General features: G+C 40.7%; 1 long non-coding RNA gene across 1 annotated transcript in view; it reads left to right on the top strand.

Annotated features, from left to right (window-relative positions):
- Positions 1-21,571, top strand: part of LOC148147537 (uncharacterized) — a 153,867-nt gene extending 132,296 nt beyond the window's left edge. The window contains exon 3 of the long non-coding RNA XR_015759652.1: positions 21,481-21,571. This is a non-coding gene — a long non-coding RNA (uncharacterized LOC148147537). The remainder of the gene's footprint in view (positions 1-21,480) is intronic.
- Positions 21,572-22,428: the final 857 nt, after the last annotated feature.

The following is a 22,428-nucleotide window of genomic DNA, read 5'->3' as shown; positions in this document are numbered from 1 at the left end:
CCAAGACAATAGCACCACAATTGGCTCAGCTGTTGCAAGGGTGCATGAGAAAGATTGGAAAATGAACAATGATATGAAATTCTATGGTTAGAGGAACAGGTACTTCCAAAACTTCAGGCAAGAGTTCAGAATGCTGTGCCATTACCTGCTGACAGACTCAAGGATATCACTGAGCAGCTGCAGTCCATTCTAAAGAGGAAGATGAACAGCCATTAGTTGTGGTCCACATCAATTCCTAAAACACAGACAAAAGGAGGGACAGGACCCTGCAGTCAGATTTTAGAGAGATAGGAAGGAGACTAATGTGCAGGATTTCGAAGGTGGCAATCTGTGGATTATTTCCAGTGCAATTTATCAGTGAATATTGAAACTAAATGATGAAGCAGATGATGTTAAGGCTGGAGAGATGGTGCTGATGGGGACTTTAGAGTTTTGATTTGATCTGGGTGAGATGAGATCTGTAAAAATCAGATGAGGCTGTACTTCAAAAGAGCCTGAAACATTGTCGCTGGCACATGGTTTAATCCTCCCTCCCCTTCCTAGACCTTTCCATTTCTATCTCGGGCTCCTCCCTCCCCTTCCTAGACCTTTCCATTTCTATCTCGGGCTCCTCCCTCCCCTTCCTAGACCTTTCCATTTCTATCTCGGTCTCCTCCCTCCCCTTCCTAGACCTTTCCATTTCTATCTCGGGCTCGTCCCTCCCTTTCCTCGACCTTTCCATTTCTATCTCGGGCTCGTCCCTCCCTTTCCTAGACCTTTCCATTTCTATCTCAGGTGACCGAATCGACACGGACATTTACTATAAACCGACCGACTCCCACAGCTACCTAGACTACACCTCCTCCCACCCTGCCCCCGGTAAAAACGCCAATCCATATTCCCAATTCCTTCGTCTCTGCCGCATCTGCTCCCAGGAGGACCAGTTCCAAAACCGTACAACCCAGAAGGCCTCTTTCTTCAAGGACCGCAATTTCCCGCCAGACGTAGTCGACGATGCCCTCCACCGCATTTCTTCCACTTCCCCCTCCTCCGCCCTTGAGCCCCCCCCCCTCCAACCGCCACCAGGACAGAACCCCACTGGTCCTCACCTACCACCCCACCAATCTCCATATACAACGTATCATCCGCCGTCATTTCCGCCACCTCCAAACGGACCCCACCACCAGGGATATATTTCCCTCCCCTCCCCTATCAGTGTTCCGAAAAGACCACTCCCTCTGTGACTCCCTCGTCAGGTCCACACCCCCCACCAACCCAACCTCCACTCCCGGCACCTTCCCCTGCAACCGCAAGAAATGCAAAGCTTGCACCCACACCTCCCCCTCACTTCCCTCCAAAGCCCCAAGGGATCCTTCCATATCCGCCACAAAGTCACCTGCACCTCCACACACATCATCTATTGCATCCGCTGCACCCGATGTGGCCTCCTCTATATTGGGGAGACAGGCCGCCTACTTGCGGAACGTTTCAGAGAACACCTCTGGGACACCTGGACCAACCGATCCAACCACTCCGTAGCCCAACACTTTAACTCCCCCTCCCACTCCACCAAGGACATGCAGGTCCTTGGACTCCTTCATCGCCAGACCATGGCAACATGACGGTTGGAGGAAGAGCGCCTCATCTTCTGCCTGGGAACCCTCCAACCACAAGGGATGAACTCAGATTTCTCCAGTTTCCTCATTTCCCCTCCCCCCACCTTGTCTCAGTCAAATCCCTCGAACTCAGCACCGCCTTCCTAACCTGCAATCTTCTTCTTGACCTCTCCGCCCCCACCCCACTCCGGCCTATCACCCTCACCTTGACCTCCCTCCACCTATCGCAATTCCAACACCCCTCCCCCAAGTCCCACCTCCCTACCTTTTATCTTAGCCTACTGGACACACTTTCCTCATTCCTGAAGAAGGGCTTATGCCCGAAACGTCGATTCTCCTGCTCCTTGGATGCTGCCTGACCTGCTGCGCTTTTCCAGTAACACATTTTCAGCTCTGATCTCCAGCATCTGCAGCCTTCACTTTCTCCCCATGGTTTAATCATACAATTAAAGACGAGTTAATCCAATGTCCAGAACAGAAGTGAATGAGGGTGTTTCATTAGAAAAACAAAGTGCACAAAGTTTTGAGAAAGACATTCCTAATGAAAGGCTTATGCCCAAAATGTTGATTCTTCTGCTTCGCAGACGCTGCCTGTCTTGCTGCGCTTTTCCAGCACCAAGCTCTCGACTCTGATCTCTAGCATCTGCAATCCTTACTTTCTCCTAATGACAGATAGTGCTAAAGTAATAAAAAAAAGAAGCAATTAGTCAGGATCAGACTAAGAGAGAATGCAGTAAGGTCTAATTTAAATTTACAATACATGTACGTAGATTTGGAATGAATGAAAAATAAGGTTAGTGAACTGCTGGTACAAATAGTCACATGGTAGCTCAGCAAATGGGAAAAATTGATTACTAAATATTGATAAGTACAAGCTGTTCAGGATATACAGAGAAGAAAAGAAAGGAGATGATAAAAAGGGGTCATGATGACAAATATAGCCTTGGAGGCAGAATTATTGGCGGGCCAAGGTAGAATGAGTGAAGTCGCAGTTCGAGAAGAGACATGGAGGCTGTCGCGCCATCTTCAGAATGGGAAAGGTGATCAGGGAAATCAATTCCCAGTGTCATGATCCAAGATGCTGAACAACAGTGTCCCAACAGGCCTCTGTAACACAGTAATTAACTCACATGGATTGTCAAAGTCAATGGATATATTTTTAGAAGATACTTCCTGCCCATCATACCACCACATGTCATTCCTGCTCAATGCTTCACACCCCTACACTCAGCCAGCAGTATACCCAGATATTCAATCGTTACATATTACATCCAGATACGCTGGTTTAGTTCAGTCACCAAATGGGGTGGTCTTGCCCCGTTGATTCATTCCTCCAGGTATTAAGCTCTGGAGAAACGTTGTGTAAGTACAATGCATCACTATTAACATTATGCCCTCTCATTTGCAAGTTAAGCTGGCCCACAATAGAAATAAAACCAAAGCTAGTAAGCAACAAGGATACCTTCATCTCCAGAGTCAGATAGACAAGATCTCTCTCACCACCAGGAGGCAAGCATTTGTCACCTGGTGTCCCTAAGTACTGAGGATTAAACTATAGCCTTATGCCTCTTTTCAATTGCTAGCTCATCACCATCCTGCCAACTGTCAGGATGCGCAAGTTGTAAATGGTATGACAGTAGACTGTTTGCTTTCCACTCTAGCCCCCTTCATTCACATCAACCTTGTGTTCTGATTTCCTGCTTTCTGGGTCAAAGTAATGTGGCTTGCCCTGCCATAGCAGCCCATGCAGGAAAGGAGAGAGTAATAGCTCAGCATGAATGAAGACACTCCATCATTGGAATGGAGACTCAGTCACCATCTCAAATCTTAATATTGTATGTATTATGGAGGCTTGTATATGATTTGGATCAACAAGTTGTGAATCATCTGGGAACAAATGGATTGAGGTCAGGCCGTCATAAAGGGTGGATTGTTCACAAATTCACCAAGAGCTGAGATTGCAGATGTGTTTTGCTGCAGAGCTCCCAGATGGGTTCAATGGCTTTCACAAAGAGAATATTGATAGCCATGCAAATTGAGATGGTAACCGCATTGCTTGACCTGCCATTTGACCAAATCTCACTATCAAGAGGGAAAAATAATTGTAGATTCAAATCCATGAGCCTTTGCCATGTTTTCAACGTGCTTCTTGATTCTAGAGGTCAAAAGACACTATACTCCTTGGCCAGGTGAAACATTTATATGTTCACACTGTAAGTATTTAAAAGTAGTACCTGACAAATGCAGGAACTCACTATGATACCTCCAAAACACAATTGAGTATTTCCAGACAAATTGCCATGGCAGAAGCCCTTTGAAGTTATCATTGTGTCATCGAGTCTTAGAGATGTACAGCACGGAAACAGACCCTTCAGTATAACGCATCCATGCCGACCAGTTATCCTAACCTAATCTAGACCAATTTGCTAGCACTTGGCCCATATCCCTCTAAACCCTTCCTATTCATATACCCATCCAAGAGCCTTTTAAATGCTGTAATTGTACCAGCCTCCACTACTTCTTCTGGCAGCTCACCCCATACTCGCACCACCATCTGCATGAAAAAGTTGCCCCTTAGATCCCTTTTAAATTTTTCCCTTCTCACCCTAAACCTATGCCTTCTAGTTCTGGACTCCCCCAAACCAGGGAAGAGACGTGTCTATTTAATCTATCTATGCCCCTCACAATTTCATAAACCTCTAGGAGGTCACCCCCAAGCCTCCGACGCTCTGGGGAAAATAACCCCAGCCTATTCAGCTCTCCCTAAAGCTCAAATCCTCTAACCATGGCAACATCCTTGTAAATCTTCTCTGAACCTTTTCAAGTTTCACAACATCCTCCCGATAGGAGGGAGACCAGAATTGTACACAATGTTCCAAAAACAGCCTAACCAATGTCCTGTACAGCCACAACATGACCTCTTAACTCCTATACTTAATGCTCAGACCAATAAAGGAAAGCATACCAAACAGCTTCTTCACTATCCTATCTCCCTGCAATTCCACTTTCAAGGAACTATGAACCTGCACTCCAAAGTCTCTGTGTTCAGCAACACTTCACAGGGCCTTCCCATCAAGTGTATAAGTCCTGCTCTGATTTGCCTTTCCAAAATGCAGCAGCTCAGGTTTATCTAAATTCAACTCCATCTGCCACTCCTTATCCCATTTGCCCATCTGATCAAGATCCCATTGTACTCTGAGGTAACCTTCTTAGCTGTCCACTAAACTTACAATTTTGGTGTCATCTGCAAACGTACTAACTATACCTCCTCTGTTTCCATCCAAAACATTTATACATTGAATCATACAGCACAGAAACAGACCCTATGGACCAACTTGTCCATGTCAAACAGGTTTTCCAAACTAAACTCATCCTACTTGCTCACAATTGGCTCATATTCCTCTAAACCGTTCCCATTCGTGTACTTGTCCAAATGTCTATTAAATGTTGTAACTGTACCTGCATCTACCACTTCCTCTGGCAGTTCATTCCACACACAAACCACCCTCTGTGTGAAGACATGTGACAAAGCTGCTCCTTTAACTAGGTTATGTCTCCTTGGCTTTTTTTTCAATGCAAAGGCTCCAGGAGGTCTAGGTTTGAAGGGTTTTAGGGCCAGTTTAGAGTCACAGAGTCATAGAGATGTACAGCATGGAAACAGACCCTTCTGTCCAACTCTTCCATGCTGACCAGATATCCCAACCCAATCTAGTCCCACCTGCCAGCACCTGGCCTATATCCCTCCAAACCCTTCCTACTCATATTCCCATCCAAATGCCTTTAAAATTTTGCAAATGTACCAGCCTCTACCACTTCCTCTGACGGCTCATTCCATACACATACCACTCTCTGCGTGAAGAAGTTGCCCCTTAGATCCCTTTTATATCTTTCCCCTCTGACCCTAAACCTATGCCCTCTAGTTCTGGACTCCCCCACCCCAGGGAAAAGACTTTGTCTATTTATCATATCCATGCCCCTCATAATTTTGTAAACCTCTATAAGGTCACCCCTCAGCCTCCGACACTCCATGGAAAACAGCCCTAGCCTATTCAACCTCTCTATGTAGCTCAAATCCTCCAACTCTGGCAGCATCCCTGTAAATCTTTACTGAACCCTTTCAAGTTTCACAACATCTTTCAGATAGGAAGGAGACCAGAATTGCATGCAATATTCTAACAGTGGCCTAACCAATGACTTGTACAGCCGCAACATGACATCCCAACTCCTGTACTCAGTACTCTGAACAATAAAAGAAAGCATACCAAATGTCTTCTTCACCATCCTATCTACCTGAGACTCCACTTTCAAGGAGCTATGAACCTGCACTCCAAGATCTCTTTGTTCAGCAACACTCTCTAGGACCTTACCATTAAGTGTGTAAGTCCTGCTATGATTTGCTTTCCCAAAATGCAGCACCTCGCATTTATCTGAATTAAACTCCATCTGCCACTTCTTGGCCCATTGGCCCATCTGATCAAGATCTTGTTGTAATCTGAGGTAATCTTCTTCGCTGTCCACGACACCTCCAATTTTGGTGTCATCGGCAAATTTATTAACTATACCTCTTATGCTTGCATCCAAATCATTTATGTAAATGACAAAAAGTAGAAGACCTAGCACCGATCCTTGTGGCACTCCATTGGTCACAGGCCTCCAGTCTGAAAAACAACCCTCCACCACCACCATCTGTCTTCTACCTTTGAGCCAGTTCTGTATCTAAATGGCGAGTTCTCCCTGTATTCTGTGAGATCTAACCTTGCTAATCAGTCTCCCATGGGGAACCTTGTCAAATGCCTTACTAAATTCCATATAGATCACATCTACTGCTCTGCCCTCATCAATCCTCTTTTTTACTTCTTCAAAAAACTCAATCAAGTTTGAGACATGATTTCCCACACACAAAGCCATGTTGACTATCCCTAATCAGTCCTTGCCTTTCCAAATACATGTACATCCTGTCCCTCAGGAATCCTTCCAACAACTTGCCCACCAGTTTGATCACAGCTAACAGATACTACCTCAGGCAAAAGGCTTTCAAGTTTTAAAAAAAGCATGTGTACAATGAAAGTGTCTATTAAATGTTGTAACTGTACCTGCATCTACCACTTCCTCTGGCAGTTCATTCCACACACAAACCACCCTCTGTGTGAAGACATGTGACAAAGCTGCTCCTTTAACTAGGTTATGTCTCCTTGGCTTTTTTTTCAATGCAAAGGCTCCAGGAGGTCTAGGTTTGAAGGGTTTTAGGGCCAGTTTAGAGTCACAGAGTCATAGAGATGTACCCCCATTTCAGCTTTTGTCTGGTTTGGATGTGGTTTTATTTTTAGCAAGCAGTCGTTGTGAAGCTGCTGGACCCAAAGAAGCAGGTCCATGCTGACCCTTGCTCTCTCTGTGACATCTCTCCTGTAACACCCTGTGTTTGATTTTACCTTTTGTGCTAAGGGGTGTTTATGGGATTGTTGCAGATATTTGGAACAGCATCATTAAGTTGGGGTAATCTGTTGGGTTTTCAGATAGATTAAGCTATTCTGTATTCTGTTCTCTTTTGTTTGTGTTCCATTCAGTAATCTTGTAAATAAATTCTGTTTGTTTAAAACTAAGTGGTTTGGACTGCTGCATCCCTCCTGGAATATCCACGTTACACCTGCTTAAAACAACTAGCAAAGTTCGCGTCTGAGCTACTTTCTTGCAATAGTTTGAGGGGGTCTGGTCCATAACAAACGTTGCTCCTCAGGTCCCTTTTAAATGTTTGTTCTCTCACCCTCAAGAATTGTGAGGACAAGTCTATTCACAGTGCTAATCTGATTTGATGCATCAATTTGTTGCACTGGCACATACTGGTGCAAAATGCCCTGCCCCAATTACCGAGCGAACCCTTTACCTATGTGCACGCAAGACAGGGATTGGCTGGTGTCAACTCAATAACAGCCACATGTCAATTAATTTTGTGCTCTCTAGTCTTCTGCAAACGATTGAGCCCGAATGAGACTGTAGTTTCTCCCTTCGCAATTGAAATATGGATGAGATACCACACAATTCATTTCAACATTATTTGCAAAACAACAGGTAAATCTCTAGACAGATTAGCTATGTATTTGCTGCAGTATTAGTCATACATTTCTCATAACTTTAAGTCATTCATTTAAGTATTTCATTTTCAGGAATGATTTCCCACATTACTGAATTCCATGCCTTAGTCTACCAGTTGAGTCAAAACTATTCGCTAGTCTCTGCTCTGATACCTCTGTTCTATTATCAAATGACAAGGTGATTCACTGTTTCAGTACCAGTAGTATCTAAGAAACACAAAGAGAAAGCCTATGTCTGAACTTGTGTTTCTTCAAAATGAACAACTACTTTCGAAAAACTCTTGTAATTTAATAAATAATCTTCCCTCTAAAGCTATTTATTTCAAGTGAGTACTGTGGCAGCCAATGGCAGCAGGAAAATATCTACTACAAATCAGATGCTCATAATGCTGGAAATGCCATTAGTATGGATTAATATATTGATATAAAGCAACAAAGAATATTGATTTATTTGTGTGAACTAAATATCTTCTCAGGGGACGAGGGGTTAATTGGTGCAGTCTTTAAAAATTATCTTGATTTAGAAGATCAATGTGTTGAAGCAGTTTTAGGTCAGAAATAAGAAATAGCAGGAGATAGAAAACATTGGAGGAAGTAATTTATAGGCACCAAATCATTATCTAAACGTTGGAACAAAATAACAATCAAGAATTTTAAGAAAGATATCGCAAAACTTGTGAGTATTTTTAATCTTCATATAGGTTGAACAAATCAAAATGTCGAATGCAATTTTGAGGATGAAGTCATAGTATATTCAGAATAATTTCTTAGGTCAATATGTTCTTGAACAAACCATATTTATTTTAGACTTGTTAATCTGTAGAGAAATATAATAAATTCACGATCTCATAATAAAGGAAGCAGCATTAATCATAAGATGATAAAATTTGACATTTAGATTGAACATGAAAATCTATTTCTTTTCATTTAATTATAAATAAATATAATTGTATGGTGATAAAGTTGGCTTTATCTTGATGAAGATGACTTGGTTAAGGAAAATAAGTTAATGTGAAAAGACTAATGAGGGATATGTATTTAAGGAGCTGCATCATAACTCTCAACAAAAATTATTACATTGAAAAAGGAAAAAACACCATGATAAGGATGCACTATCTTTGGATAAAGTTAAAAGTCACACAACTCCAGGTTATAGTCCAACAGGTTCATTTGGAAGCACTAGCTTTTGGAATGCTGCTCCTTCATCAGGTGGTTGTGGAGAATAAGATTATAAGACACAGAATTTATAGCAAATGATTAAAGCATTTAATGAATTTATAGCAAGTGTCATGAAACTGAAATAATATATTGAACAAACTTAGATTTTTATGTCTTTCATCTTTTAGAATGGGTTGCACGTTTCGGTTCATTAATATGTAAATCCCAGAATTTCTTTTAAGTCACCTTCTCGAGACAACTTCAAGTTTTATAACAAAAGGTGACATCTCAGCTCAGACAATGCATTAAAGGTGTGAGGTCAGAGTCTGTCTGTATCCCATTTTTGAGTCAGACTGGTTCTATTTTCAAAGTGGAATTTACAAGGTATTGCATGTATTGGTAGCCTGCATTGGCTGCCTGCAGATTGTGCATCTTTTGAGCAAAATAGAATATATCTGCAAATATAATTCTGTGAATAAAACTTCATCCCATAGACGTATCTATGTGTGTATGCATGAGAGAGGGAGAGATAAAGTGTGTGCATGTGAGTGTCTGCATTTGAGTGTTAGTACATGTGAAAGAGTGTGTGTTTGCATGTGTGAAAGCTTGCTAAATTGTGTGTGTGGGTATGATGGAGTATAAGTCTGTGTGATGGTGTGTTTGTGGGTGTGAGTGTGGAGGGGATGTATAGTGTGCGTGTATGAGAGAGAGCGTGTGTATGAGAGAAGGTTTGTGTGAGTGTGTGAATATGTAAGAGGTGTGTATATGTGTGCTTGTGTGTGTGTGAGATAGAGTGAGAGAGAGGGAGAGTGTACAGTGTAGTGCGGTCACCTGGGGTGTGACATGAATCAAAGATCCCAGTTGAGGCCATTCTCATGACTCAAGACTGAGATAGAGACAAACTCTGACATCACACCTTTAATGCATTGTCTGAGCTGAGATTTCACGTTTTGTTATAAAACCTTATCTCAAGAAGGTGACTTGAAAAGGAGTTCTGTGATTTACATATTAATGAACTGACACCTGCAACTCATTCCAAAAGATGAAAGACTTAATCTAGATTTGTTCAATATATCATTTCAGTTTCATGACACTGTAATCTTTTGCTATAAATTCTGTGTGTTATGATCTTATAGTCCACAACCACCTGATGAAGGAACAGTGCTCCAAAAGCTAGTGCTTCCAAATGAACCTGTTGGACTATAACCTGGTGTTGTGTGAGTTTTAACTTTGTCCATGCCAGTTCAGCATCAACTCCTCCACATCATGGCTATCTTTGGATAACTAAGGAAGTTAAGGATAGCATCAAATTTAACGTAAATATATACAATGCACACAGATACCAAAGTCAGTGCTGACCAGATGATTTAGAATATATTGTAAATCAACAAAGAATGAATAAAAAAGAGGGAAATTAGAATTGAAAGAAAACAATTAAGAAATATAAACACAGAAAGAATAAGCATCAACAGGTATATATATGTTAAATAGTAGCCATACTGAATGTTGTTTCCTTAAAAATTTGAATGAGGCACTTTATTGAGAAACAAGGAAATCGCACAGATTTCGAACAAGTACAATATTTTGCTTCGGACTACACAATAGAAGTTATAAAAAGCATCCTAAGAAGGAGAAAATCAAGGGACAAAGGGAGGGAGGAACTTAAAACAATCACAAACACGACAAAAATGTATGAAGAGATTGTAGTCAATGCTTCCCCCGTGGCTGTTGCTTGGAACTTTCTAATGACGGATTTATTCCATTGGTAAAATGGACCTTGATAGAACATTTTAATATTTAAATTTGCTTCCTGCATGTTTGCATAAGGCAGCCTGTCGGAAGAAGGTTCCTTACCATGCAGGCTGTTAAGATTTTTCCCAAAAGATTAAGGGATGTGGGCAGTTTGAATGACTGAGCAAAAAATTTTTCTTTAAATGACAGAAAGAGGATAATGTGGGAAAATGTGAGACTGTCTACTTTAGTTCACATAATGGGAAAACAGACTATTATTCAAATGGAGAGAGATTGCAGAATACTGTGGTGCAAAGGTGACTACATACATGAATTACAAAGCATTAACATGTAGATACAGCAAGTAATTAGAGAGGTAAATGGAATGCTGGCCTTTATAGCAAGGGCGATGCAGTATAAAAGTAGAAAGTCTTCCTAGTATTTTGCAGGGATACGGTGAGGCCATATCATTATACTCTCCATTTCTAAGGTGAAGATATATACATTAGAGACTATTCAGACAGGATTCTCCAGGTTAATTCCTGGAGCGAGGGGCTTGTCTAATAAAGACAAGTTGAACAGTTTGGGCCTGACTCATTGAAGATTAGAAGAATGAATGGTGACTGTCGGAGAATTTAGCCCAATTAATCAGAGATCACAAACACACAGATTGGACTGAGAACTGACAAGGATTTATTTAACAAACAGCGGTATTGCGGAAGAGACTCGACCTCACTGAAACAGTCACTGACAGGCTGTTCAGAAGGAACCACAGCTTCTTCCCTGAACAGAGAATACAGTGGAGTTTTATATCCTTACAACAATGAAGTGTGAGTTATGAGACAATGGTGTGAGTTGTACAACAAAGAGAAATAAAGTTCATTCATTGAAAAGATTCAAGTGTCCGGTGTCTGACAATGAGTTTCTTAATTGACTCAACAGGTTCCGATCCTTGGCTGGAGTAGGTGTTAGTGAGTTTCATCCTGGTATCAATGTGATTGTATTGTTGAGGGGGCAAGCGAAGAACCTTTGGTGCCTTCTTGTCTGGGTACCCTTTGTGAAGGCTTGACCCCTAGTGGGAGCAGCTGTGCTGAAGGACATTAGAGGTGGCTGGGCCATTGTGGAGTGAAAGGGACATTATCAGGTATATTGTCTTGGTCTGAGGCTGGATGATTTGGCCTGGGTATGTGTGATGAGTGGGGTGGCTGGTTTGGCCAATTTGAGGCATTGTGGGTAGGCTTTGTGGCTAAGTGCAGACATTTGTGTTATCTGTTTTGTGGCCATGCCATGGGGAGGCCGGGATCCGTGTTTTCTCCCACAGTGACCTTATCGAAAATCAAAAATCCTGAGGGGACTTGACAGGGTAATTGCTAAGATAATGTTTCCCTTGATAAGGGAATCTAAAACCCAGGGGCACAGTTTCAAAATAATATGTACACTTTGCATGACAAAGATGATGAGGAAGTTCTTCTCTCTGGCAAGTTAATCATTGGAATGCTCTACCTTAGAAGCTTGGTTCCTGAATACATTCACAGCTGACAGGGGTAGATTTTTGATTGACAAAGAAGCCAAAGGTTGTGAGTGGATGAGGTCAGGGCAGGCTAGAAAGTAAACTGAAAGTTAAAATGAGATCAGCCATGATCTTACAGCTTGACAGAGCAAGCCTGTTCCTGCTCCAATCTTTTTTGGAGTCATAGATTAGGCCCTGTGGCCTATCACATCTGTGCAAATTGAAGTTGTTCTTGAAATTGAAGATAGAGTCATGGGGTCAACACAACTGTGAAGATGTAATGATGAATAGTGAATTGGTGCCATTATTTCCATAGAACATAGAACACAGAAAAGTACAGCACAGAACAGGCCCTTTGGCCCACGATGTTGTGCCGAGATTTAATCCTAATGTAAAATATAGTAACTTAACCTACGCAACCCTCAACTCACTGCTATCCATGTGCATGTCCAGCAGTCCCTTAAATGTCCCCAATGACTCTGCTTCCACCACCACCACTGGCAACGTATTCCATGCGTTCACAACTCTCTGAGTAAAAAACCTACCTCTGATGTCCCCTCTATACCTTTCTTCTAATATCTTAAAATTATGATCCCTTGTACCAGTCAATCCTGCCCTTGGGAAAAGTCTCTTGCTATTGACTCTATTCATTCCTCTCATCATCTTGTATACCTTGATCAGGTCACCTCTCTTCCTCCTTCTCTCCACAGAGAAAAGTCTGAGCTTATTCAACCTCTCTTTATAAGGCAAGCCCTCCAGTCCAGGCAGCATCCTGGTAAACCTCTTTGCACCCTCTCCAAAGCCTCTATATCTTTCCTATAGTAGGGTGACCAGAACTGGACACAATGTTGCAAGTGTGGTCTCACCAGGGACTTGTAGAGCTGCAGCAAAACCTCGCGGCTCTTAAACTCAATGCCTCTGTTAATGAAAGCCAAAACACCTTATGCTTTCTTTACAAAAGTTTTTCTTTCCATGTTCCATAAAACATCAGAAGACAATTTCATATGGATCTGTGGAAGGTAATTCAGCATATTTTACTTCATCCATCCAAAAGTGTTCAAATATCGTCCTTCTGCAGAATATTATAGCTGAAATAATTTAGAATTTGTTAAATTACTATCCTGCACCTGTGGATCAGTATTCAATTCTTACACATTAATTTAAACTTATTTTTCAGATTTACTTTGATATATCTCCTTAAACTCATCTCTCAGATGCTCCCCTTAAAGATTTTTATCTTTTGTTAATATCTAACATCAATGCTATTGATCATTTTTCACCTCTCCAATGCTTAAACATATGCCTGATGTCATTGGGATCAGAACTGATGACTTTACTCAAAATGTGGTCTAATCAGACTCTATATGCCTGGACTATGACTTCCTCTGATTGATAATCTATTATCCTAGTTTCATTCAACAACTTTTCAGCTCTATTGATTATTGATTTACACTGATTACATATTTTAAGCTTCCAGTGAGCCTACAAAGGGCTTTTTAAACTATTTTAATTTTTTTTAGGGAATATGTGCTATATTTTTCTTTTTGACATATAGTTTCTACATTATAGTTCATGTGCCATTGTCTTTCCTTCTAATGGATTTGACATAAAAACATATAAACAGAATTAGGCCATTCAACCAGATGAACCAGCCCCACCATTCATTACAATCATGGCTGGTCAAACACTTCAGTACAAATCCCATTCTTGTGATCACGTACACAATAGAAGTCTAATATTCTCTACCTTAAACATGTTCAAAGCCCTCTAACTGTAGAAAATTCTAAAAGATGCAAAATCCTCTGAATTAAAAGAAAATTTCTTCACTTCAGATCTTCCCTCTTACTTTCAAATTATGCCTTTTGGTTCTCGACTCCCCAGCCGTGGGAAAGGTCTTACCTGCATCTACCTTGTCTATCCCTTTAAGTATTTTGTAAGTTTCAATGACATCACCTCTTGTTCTTCCCAAATCGAGACAAAACGGGTCCAGTTTGCTCAATTTTTCCCATCCTCCTGTGAAAAAGTCTGCTTAACCTTCAAAAAAACCAAAAGACCTGTGAATGCTGGAAATCAGAAACAAAAACATAAACAGAAATTGCTGGAAAAAAACTCCGCAGATCTAGCAGTATCTGTGGATAGAAATCAGAGTTAATATTTCAGGTCCAGCAACCCAGCAGTTATGAAGAAGGGTTATTGGACCTGAAATGTTAATTCTGGTTTCTAGATCTTGCTAGATATGCTGAGTTTTTTCCAGCAATTTCTGTTTTGTTTTTGCTTCTGCCGAACATTCATTGCTCTCCCTCTATGTTTTTGCTGACATAGAGATACCAAAACTGCACACATTATTCCAGATCTGATCAAGTTCCTATACATTTGAAGCAGAATTTCACCACACCTGTACTCGAATCCTTTTCCTATAGAGGCAAACATTGCTTGAGTCTGTCTAACAGTTTGCTGCATCAGCATGTCAGCTTTCCGTAACTTACAGACAAGTAAGTTACATCTGCACTTTCCAATTTCTTGTCACTTAAGAAACACTCTCTATTTCTCCTATCAAAATGGATGACATCCCATTTTCCTTTTATATTCCATCTGCCATGCTCTTTCCCATTCACTAAACTTGTCCAAATACTCTTGAAGCAGTTTTACATATACATTTCCATTTATCTTCATATCATGTGCAAATTTGGAAATAATATGTTTGGTCTCCAACTCCAAATCATTGATATATAGTGAACAGCTGCAGCCAAGTATTGATTTTTGCAGGACCTAATGGTTACAACCTGCCAATACAAGACAATCTGTTGGCCAAACATTCTGCATGCCAATAAATTACTTTCAATCCCACATGTTTCAATTTTTCTAACCAGCCTTTTCTGGAAGGACTTTATAAAAAGTCTGAAAATCTTCTGAAAATCTAAGTATAGCATATCCCTTGGTTTTCCTTTATCAAATTTGTTATTAACAACTTCAATAAACATCAGCATTATCACCAAACACAATTTCCCATTCACAACTTGATGCTGACTCTGCCCAAGCAGATTATTATCAATCAGGTGTCTATATTTTCCCATTCTTCAAAATACGTTGCGGCACTCTACCTACTAGTGATGTAAGGCTAACAGGTTTGTAGTGGCATTTGACACCTTCCAATCCACAGGTATCCTTCCAGAAAATCAAATAATTCTAATTGCCTCATCTGCATCCAAAGTGTTTCACTCTCTGGTGTTTTACTGATTTGCTTAGGGTTTCCAAATTTAAGACAAGAGTGTGGTGCTGGAAAAGTACAGCAGGTCAAACAGCATCCGAGAAGCAGGAGATTCGACGTTTTCAGTATAAGCAACACACTCTCGACTCTGATCTCCAGCAACTGCAGTCCTCACATTCTCCTAGTTGATTCCAAATTTATGTCATTAATGCAAGTTAGTAACAGCAGTGGTCTGATATTGGTCCCTCGGAGGCGGGGGGGGGGGGGGGGGGGGGGGTTCCCTCTCAGTACCTTGTTCTACACTGAGTTAATTTCTCTGATGTAAAATGGTTGTTTTTAATCAAGTGATCCATTGATACAAAAACATTACGATTCATACTGAGACATTTCAGTGATCTAAATAAATGGGAGTTGTTCCATCATTCCCAGGACCATAACTAACTATTTAACAGCCACTGACAGTTTTTACCACCAATATTTTGGATAATTCTCATAACAGTCTTAAAGGAAAATAAAGGCTAGCATTATTATGAAAAGTAGTAGAAGTCTAGAGGAAAGAATAGGAAGAAAATAGTACCATATGTATCATTATGACTCATCAACTGTCAGAAGTTAGTACTGCTGTTTTAATATGTTTAACATAACATGAATATTGAAATGTTCAGATCTCTTGATATCCTGTTGTCACACCATAGTTAGTAGATTTTCAGCTTATCGTGCCTGTGACTACACTTTGAAAAAGCTAACCAATTAGTTTCACTCCTCTGCATTCTTTTCCCCACAGACCTATGATTCTTTTCACTTTCAAGTCTTAATCAATTTCCTTTTGAATATTACAGTTGAATCTTCTTCAATTAAACTTCAATGCTGTGCATTCCATATAATAATATTCATTATGATTATGTTCCAAAATAACACTCTTGATTTTGAATGTCACCATTAAGTTCTCTGCCGAAGGAAAATCTCTATCGATCCTTCAAAGTATTCAAGTTCCTCATCCCTGGCACTAGTCTGGTTAATCCCTTCCACACCCTCTCCAAAGCTTTAACAAATCTTCCAAAATGAGGCACTCCAGCTAAAATCTAACCAACGATTTATATCAGGAATCATATTAATATTTATGAAGCTGACCATAAAATCATAAGAATCAAAAGCACAATTAGAGAAAATAGACTAATTTGTGCCATCTCTCTTCATACTTTGTTGAGTATGGTTGCCATTACAAAAGAGAAAAGCTAGAAAAGCTAAAAGGTCTTAAAATTGATAAATCTCCTGGTCCCGATGGGCTACATCCTAGAGTTCTGAGGGAGGTGGCTGAGGAAATAGTGGAGGCGTTGGTTGAGATCTTTCAAAAGTCACTGGAGTCAGGGAAAGTCCCGGATGATTGGAAGATAGCTGTTGTAACCCCCTTGTTCAAGAAAGGATCAAGACAAAAGATGGAAAATTATAGGTCAATTAGTCTAACCTCGGTTGTTGGTAAAATTCTAGAATCCATCATTAAGGATGAGGTTTCTAAATTCTTGGAAGAGCAGGGTTGGATTAGAACAAGTCAACATGGATTTAGTAAGGGGAGGTCGTGCCTGACAAACCTGTTGGAATTCTTTGAAGAGGTGACAAGTAGGTTAGCCCAGGGAAACACAGTGGATCTATCTAGACTTCCAAAAGGCCTTTGATAAGGTGCCACACGTGAGGCTGCTGAGCAAGGTGAGGGCCCATGGTGTTCGAGGTGAGCTACTGGTATGGATTGAGGATTGGCTGTCTGACAGAAGGCAGAGAGTTGGGATAAAAGGTTCTTTGTCGGAATGGCAGCCGGTGACAAGCGGTGTCCCACAGGGTTCAGTGTTGGGGCCGCAGCTGTTCACGTTATATATTAATGATCTGGATGAAGGGACTGGGGGCATTCTAGCGAAGTTTGCCGATGATACAAAGTTAGGTGGACAGGCAGGTAGTACTGAGGAAGTGGGGAGGCTGCAGAAGGATCTAGACAGTTTGGGAGAGTGGTCCAGGAAATGGCTGATGGAATTCAATGTGAGCAAATGCGAGGTCTTGCACTTTGGAAAAAAGAATACAAGCATGGACTACTTTCTAAACGGTGAGAAAATTCATAAAACCAAAGTACAAAGGGATCTGGGAGTGCTAGTCGAGGATTCTCTAAAGGTAAACATGCAGGTTGAGTCCGTGATTAAGAAAGCGAATGCAATGTTGTCATTTATCTGAAGGGGGTGGGAATATAAAAGCACCGTTGTGCTACTAAGACTTTATAAAGCTCTGGTTAGGCCCCATTTGGAGTACTGTGTCCAGTTTTGGTCCCCACACCTCAGGAAGGACATACTGGCACTGGAGCATGTCCAGCGGAGATTCACACGGATGATCCCTGGAATGGTAGGTCTAACATACGAGGAATGGCTGAGGATCCTGGGATTGTATTCATTGGAGTTTAGAAGATTAAGGGGAGATCTAATAGAAACTTACAAGATAATACATGGCTTGGAAAGGGTGGACACTAGGAAATTGTTTCCGTTAGGTGAGGAGACGAGGACCCGTGGACACAGCCTTAGAATTAGAGGGGGTAAATTCAGAACAGAAATGTGGAGACATTTCTTCAGCCAGAGAGTGGTGGGCCTGTGGAATTCATTGCCACGGAGTGCAGTGGAGGCCGGGACGCTAAGTGTCTTCAAGGCAGAGATTGATAAATTCTTGATGTCACAAGGAATTAAGGGCTACGGGGAGAATGCGGGTAAGTGGAGTTGAAATGCCCATCAGCCATGATTGAATGGCGGAGTGGACTCAATGGGCCGAATGGCCTTACTTCCACTCCTATGTCTTATGGTCTTATGGTCTTATAATTTAGCTCCCAGAGTCTAGGTATTATTAATGACCCTGTATCCACTATTCTGTAAGGAAGAAAATTCTAAAGTCAAACACCCTCTATGAGGGAAAAAAAATCCTCTATTTCTTCCTAAATAGACGATCCTTTATAGTTAAACAGTAGACCCATTTCCTCTTAGCATTCACACTGTCAAGTCCCGGAGAATTTTTATTTTCAATTTACCTCACATTATTCTAAGTTCAGGTGAGTGTAGACCGACCAAGCTAAACCTTTCCTGATAAAGCAACAGCTTCATTTCCAGGAATCAGCTCAGTGAATGTTCTTTGAACTACCTTCAAGGCAATTCTACCCATCCTTAAGTAAGGAAACCAAAAATATACACTGTATTTCAGAAGCCGTCTCACTGAGGGCCTGAACGTTCTGAAGCAGGATCACTGGACCCACAATGTTAACTCTGCTTTTTCTCTATAGATGGTGCCAGACCTGCTGAGTTTTTCAGCAATATTTGATTTTGTCACTAAGGGCCTGTTTAGCTGTGGGACTGCTTTCTTACATTTACATTCCATTCGCCTTGCAATAAATGCCAATATTCATTTGTCTTCTAGTTACCTGTTGTACGCCTATGCTAGCATTATATGTTACGTGTAGCATGGCATCCAAATCCCTTTATGCCAGAGATGTCTGCAAGCTCTCTCTATTTAATTTTTATCCAGCTTTTCTATTCTTCATACACAAGGAGATGAGCTTACATTTTCCCATATTATGTACCATCAGCCAACTTTTAGCCCTATCTATATCCCTTTTATGTCCTCTTCAAAATTTGTTGTCTCATATGTATTTGTGTCAGCAGAAACCTTAGCCAACTTGGACTTAGTCTCTTAAGTCATTAACATAGTCGTAAAAAAGCTGAGGCCCCACTGGAATCTCTGGGGTGCTCACTATGTACAGTTTTCCAACTTGAAAATGATCCATTTATCCGAACTCTGCTTCTCGTTGGTTAACCAATCTTCTAACCATACTAACATGTTGTCCCCAACATTTTAGTTCATATTTTGTGTAACAACCATTTTTGTGACACCTGAATGAATAATCTTTGGAAATGCAAATACACTATATCTGTTGGTTCCAAATTACACCCCCTGCATGTTATTATTTCCTTAAAGAAACCTAATAAATTGTTCAAACATTATTTCCCATTGACAAAGCCATGTTAACTCTGCCTGAATGCATTATATTTGTTTTCTGCCAAACCTCCATAGTAATTAGATTAGATTACTTTACAGTGTGGAAACAGGCCCTTCGGCCCAACAAGTCCACACCGACCCGCCGAAGCGCAACCCACCCATACCCCTACATTTACCCCTTACCTAACACTACGGACAATTTAGCATGGCCAATTCACCTAACCTGCACATCTTTGGACTGTGGGAGGAAATTGGAGCACCCGGAGGAAACCAACGCAGACATGGGGAGAATGTGCAAACTCCACACAGTCAGTCGCCTGAGGCGGGAATTGAACCCGGGTCTCTGGCGCTGTGAGGCAGCAGTGCTAAACACTGTGCCACCGTGCCGCCCAAATGGATTCCAGAATTTTCCATTTGTCAGAGGTAAGGCTCATTAGCTTGTAGTTTCCTGATTTCTGACTTCCTGGGTGGAATCTTCCTATTCCTTGAATAAGATGAGGAGTGGTGAGTCAGTTGGCAAAGTGTGGTGATACCAGAAAAATACTATTCTTAAGGTTGAGAAAGAAAAATCTGATTTTCTACTCAAGGTTCAAACAGCAACATCAGTATTTTTCTCGTGACCAGTAAAAGGCCTATTTGCATGCACTTTTGTCTCATGGTCATGCATTCTTGCCTCATTTATATGCAGTTTGCTATTGTCTTTTGTGAAAATAGAGAGCGATAATCCTCAGTACGAAACTCAGGTGGCTCTAGCTCACCGCTTGCTTTTCTGGACCTTCAGCTTGGCCAATAATCTCCAATATTCCAAGACATGCTCCAAGGACAGAAGCAACCTTCCACGATGTTTGGCATTGGACAAGAACCTCTGCCTGGCCAGTTTATATGCAGGGACAATCAACTATCTTATGCCTTCACCCTCTTGAATCCTGGCCATTATGTGTGGCAGTTGCCATCTTAATTCAGGCTCAGCTGGATACTCAAGAGTTTAAGGTTGGTAGTGTTCAGCTTCGGAGGTTATACAAACACTTCTATTCGAAGACCACCAAGGTACGCCAATGCTGTCCATGCTTTGGACACTTTGACCAATTTATATAAGCATTCTGTCAGTGAGACAGAAAAAGGGACTCAAAATGCGGTTTGCAGTTCAACTGATTTTATTAACAACATATTCTATATTAAAAACATCATGTGAGCATTTTGCAAATGGACACAAAACATACTCTCTATCTGGCCCTATCTGTCTGAGAAACGATATTGCCCACAATGATCCATGTGTTTGAACTGGGCTGTTGGAATCTCCTTCTTCTCTGACAAAGGGCTGGGTCTCTTCTATGAAGATTCATCTTGCAGGTCAAGGCAGATCCTTTCTGGTGTGTTCTTAGATTTGTGATATTGCTACCCATTTAGCAAGGTTATATTGTCCTTGTTTTTTTTTCAAGAGGGGTTGTAAAAGGTAGAGGTTCCGATTTGTCTGGGCTTAGGGACCTAACAGATACTGCCTAAGGCAGCAATCATGGGAAAGGCTTTTAAAGTTCTGTTTTAAAACAGAAAGGGGAGTGCCCAGTTCTCCCAGTTCAGGGATATTTCTGGGTTTGGTTTGGGTTTTAACAAGCAGTCTGCCAGAAGCTGCTGGTCAGAAAACTGTTGTTAACAGAGAAGCTGATCTAGTGAATAAAAGTCTTGCCTGAACTTTGGGATGTTGCAGGAAATCAAAAATGTTCTTTGTTACATTAGGGAGGATATTGTGTCCATTGGGTTGTTATTCTAAATTCAATTTCCTTTTATTTGTGTTTCATTCGATGGTGTGTAACTAAATTCTGTTTTACTTGAAGCCAAATGGTTTGACTGGCTGCATCACTCCTGAAATATCCACCTTATATCTGTCTAAAACAACTAGAAAAGTTAGGGTCTGGCTATTGTCTTAAAATGTTTTGAGGGAGTAGGACCTGGTCCATAACAGATTACTGCATGGTCTTACATCATGAACCTTGCTGTGAGTCTTTGCTGCACTTCTTCACTGAGGGGTGGCTTCTAGGTGTAAGCTTTTATATCCCTCGCCACGAAAAAATCCAATTTTGGACCTGCGATGCCTTGACCAATGGCTGCTATGCTGTGGTATTATTTAATAATCTTGCCTAATTACATTTTACAAGATCTATAATTATCTTTTTCTAGGTTCGTTTTTGAGCATATTGCTCTGAAATAATTTTCTGAATCGACTATATGAACCAACTCTGAGACTACCTCCGCAATGAGGACTACCTTTGGAGTACCTTCCTTATAATCCCTCACGCTTGTGTTGTTTAGACTCTATTGTGCAATATAGGTACTAATAAAGGACTTATAAACTACTCATACAAGTGACTTATTTTTTTTATGCTATGCTTCATTCAAAACCATTTATTTCTTGGTGTTCAAAACCAGGGATATTTTTACTATTATACCAATCACATCTTTTAATAATAGAGCCCTTGACCATTATTTCCTTTCTTCCTGTCCTTCTGAAATGTCAAATGCTCTTACATATTTAGGCCTCTGCTTTGGTTACTATGCAACCAAGTCTCTGCAATAGCTATCAGACCATACTTATTTATTTCTCCTTGCAATATTACTCCTATGCTTTTATTATACTTGCTGCATGCATTCATATATTGAAACTTAAATTCTTTTTTTTCTTTTAACCATTCTTCCACCTTAAATTCAGTGCAATTCTGTCTCACACTGTTGAAAGATCCCCGATGCATTTTTTAAATACTTGTGATTACCTGATTGATCTAAATTATGTCAAACCGTGTTTTTTATTTTATTTTACTCTTCGTCATTTTAATTAGCTTGATCTCAGATATAAATGGCTTGATTATCCATTTTGAATGCCATTCATACTCTTACAATTTTTCTAAATATAAAATGAAAATTTAATCATTTTAATACTTAAACTATCAATTGTAAGAAAATACTTTCAATTGAAAATTCTAGATGTCTTGGAGCTCAATGTAATTTTATCTTCATATTGTTTTGAAGTACAAAATAACATTTTTACTCTCTATCATTCCTAAAAAGATCTCAATTGAAATTTTTAGATGTCTTGGAGTTAACTGTTCAATGGTAAGTAAATAGCAATAT

Source organism: Chiloscyllium plagiosum, unplaced genomic scaffold (assembly GCF_037043375.1).
Source record: "Chiloscyllium plagiosum isolate Xiang-an unplaced genomic scaffold, Cpla_swu_hap1 HiC_scaffold_16, whole genome shotgun sequence".
Taxonomy (NCBI): Eukaryota; Metazoa; Chordata; class Chondrichthyes; order Orectolobiformes; family Hemiscylliidae; genus Chiloscyllium; species Chiloscyllium plagiosum.
The sequence above is the reverse complement of the archived record's forward strand: the minus strand, read 5'-3'. Positions and strand labels throughout refer to the sequence as shown.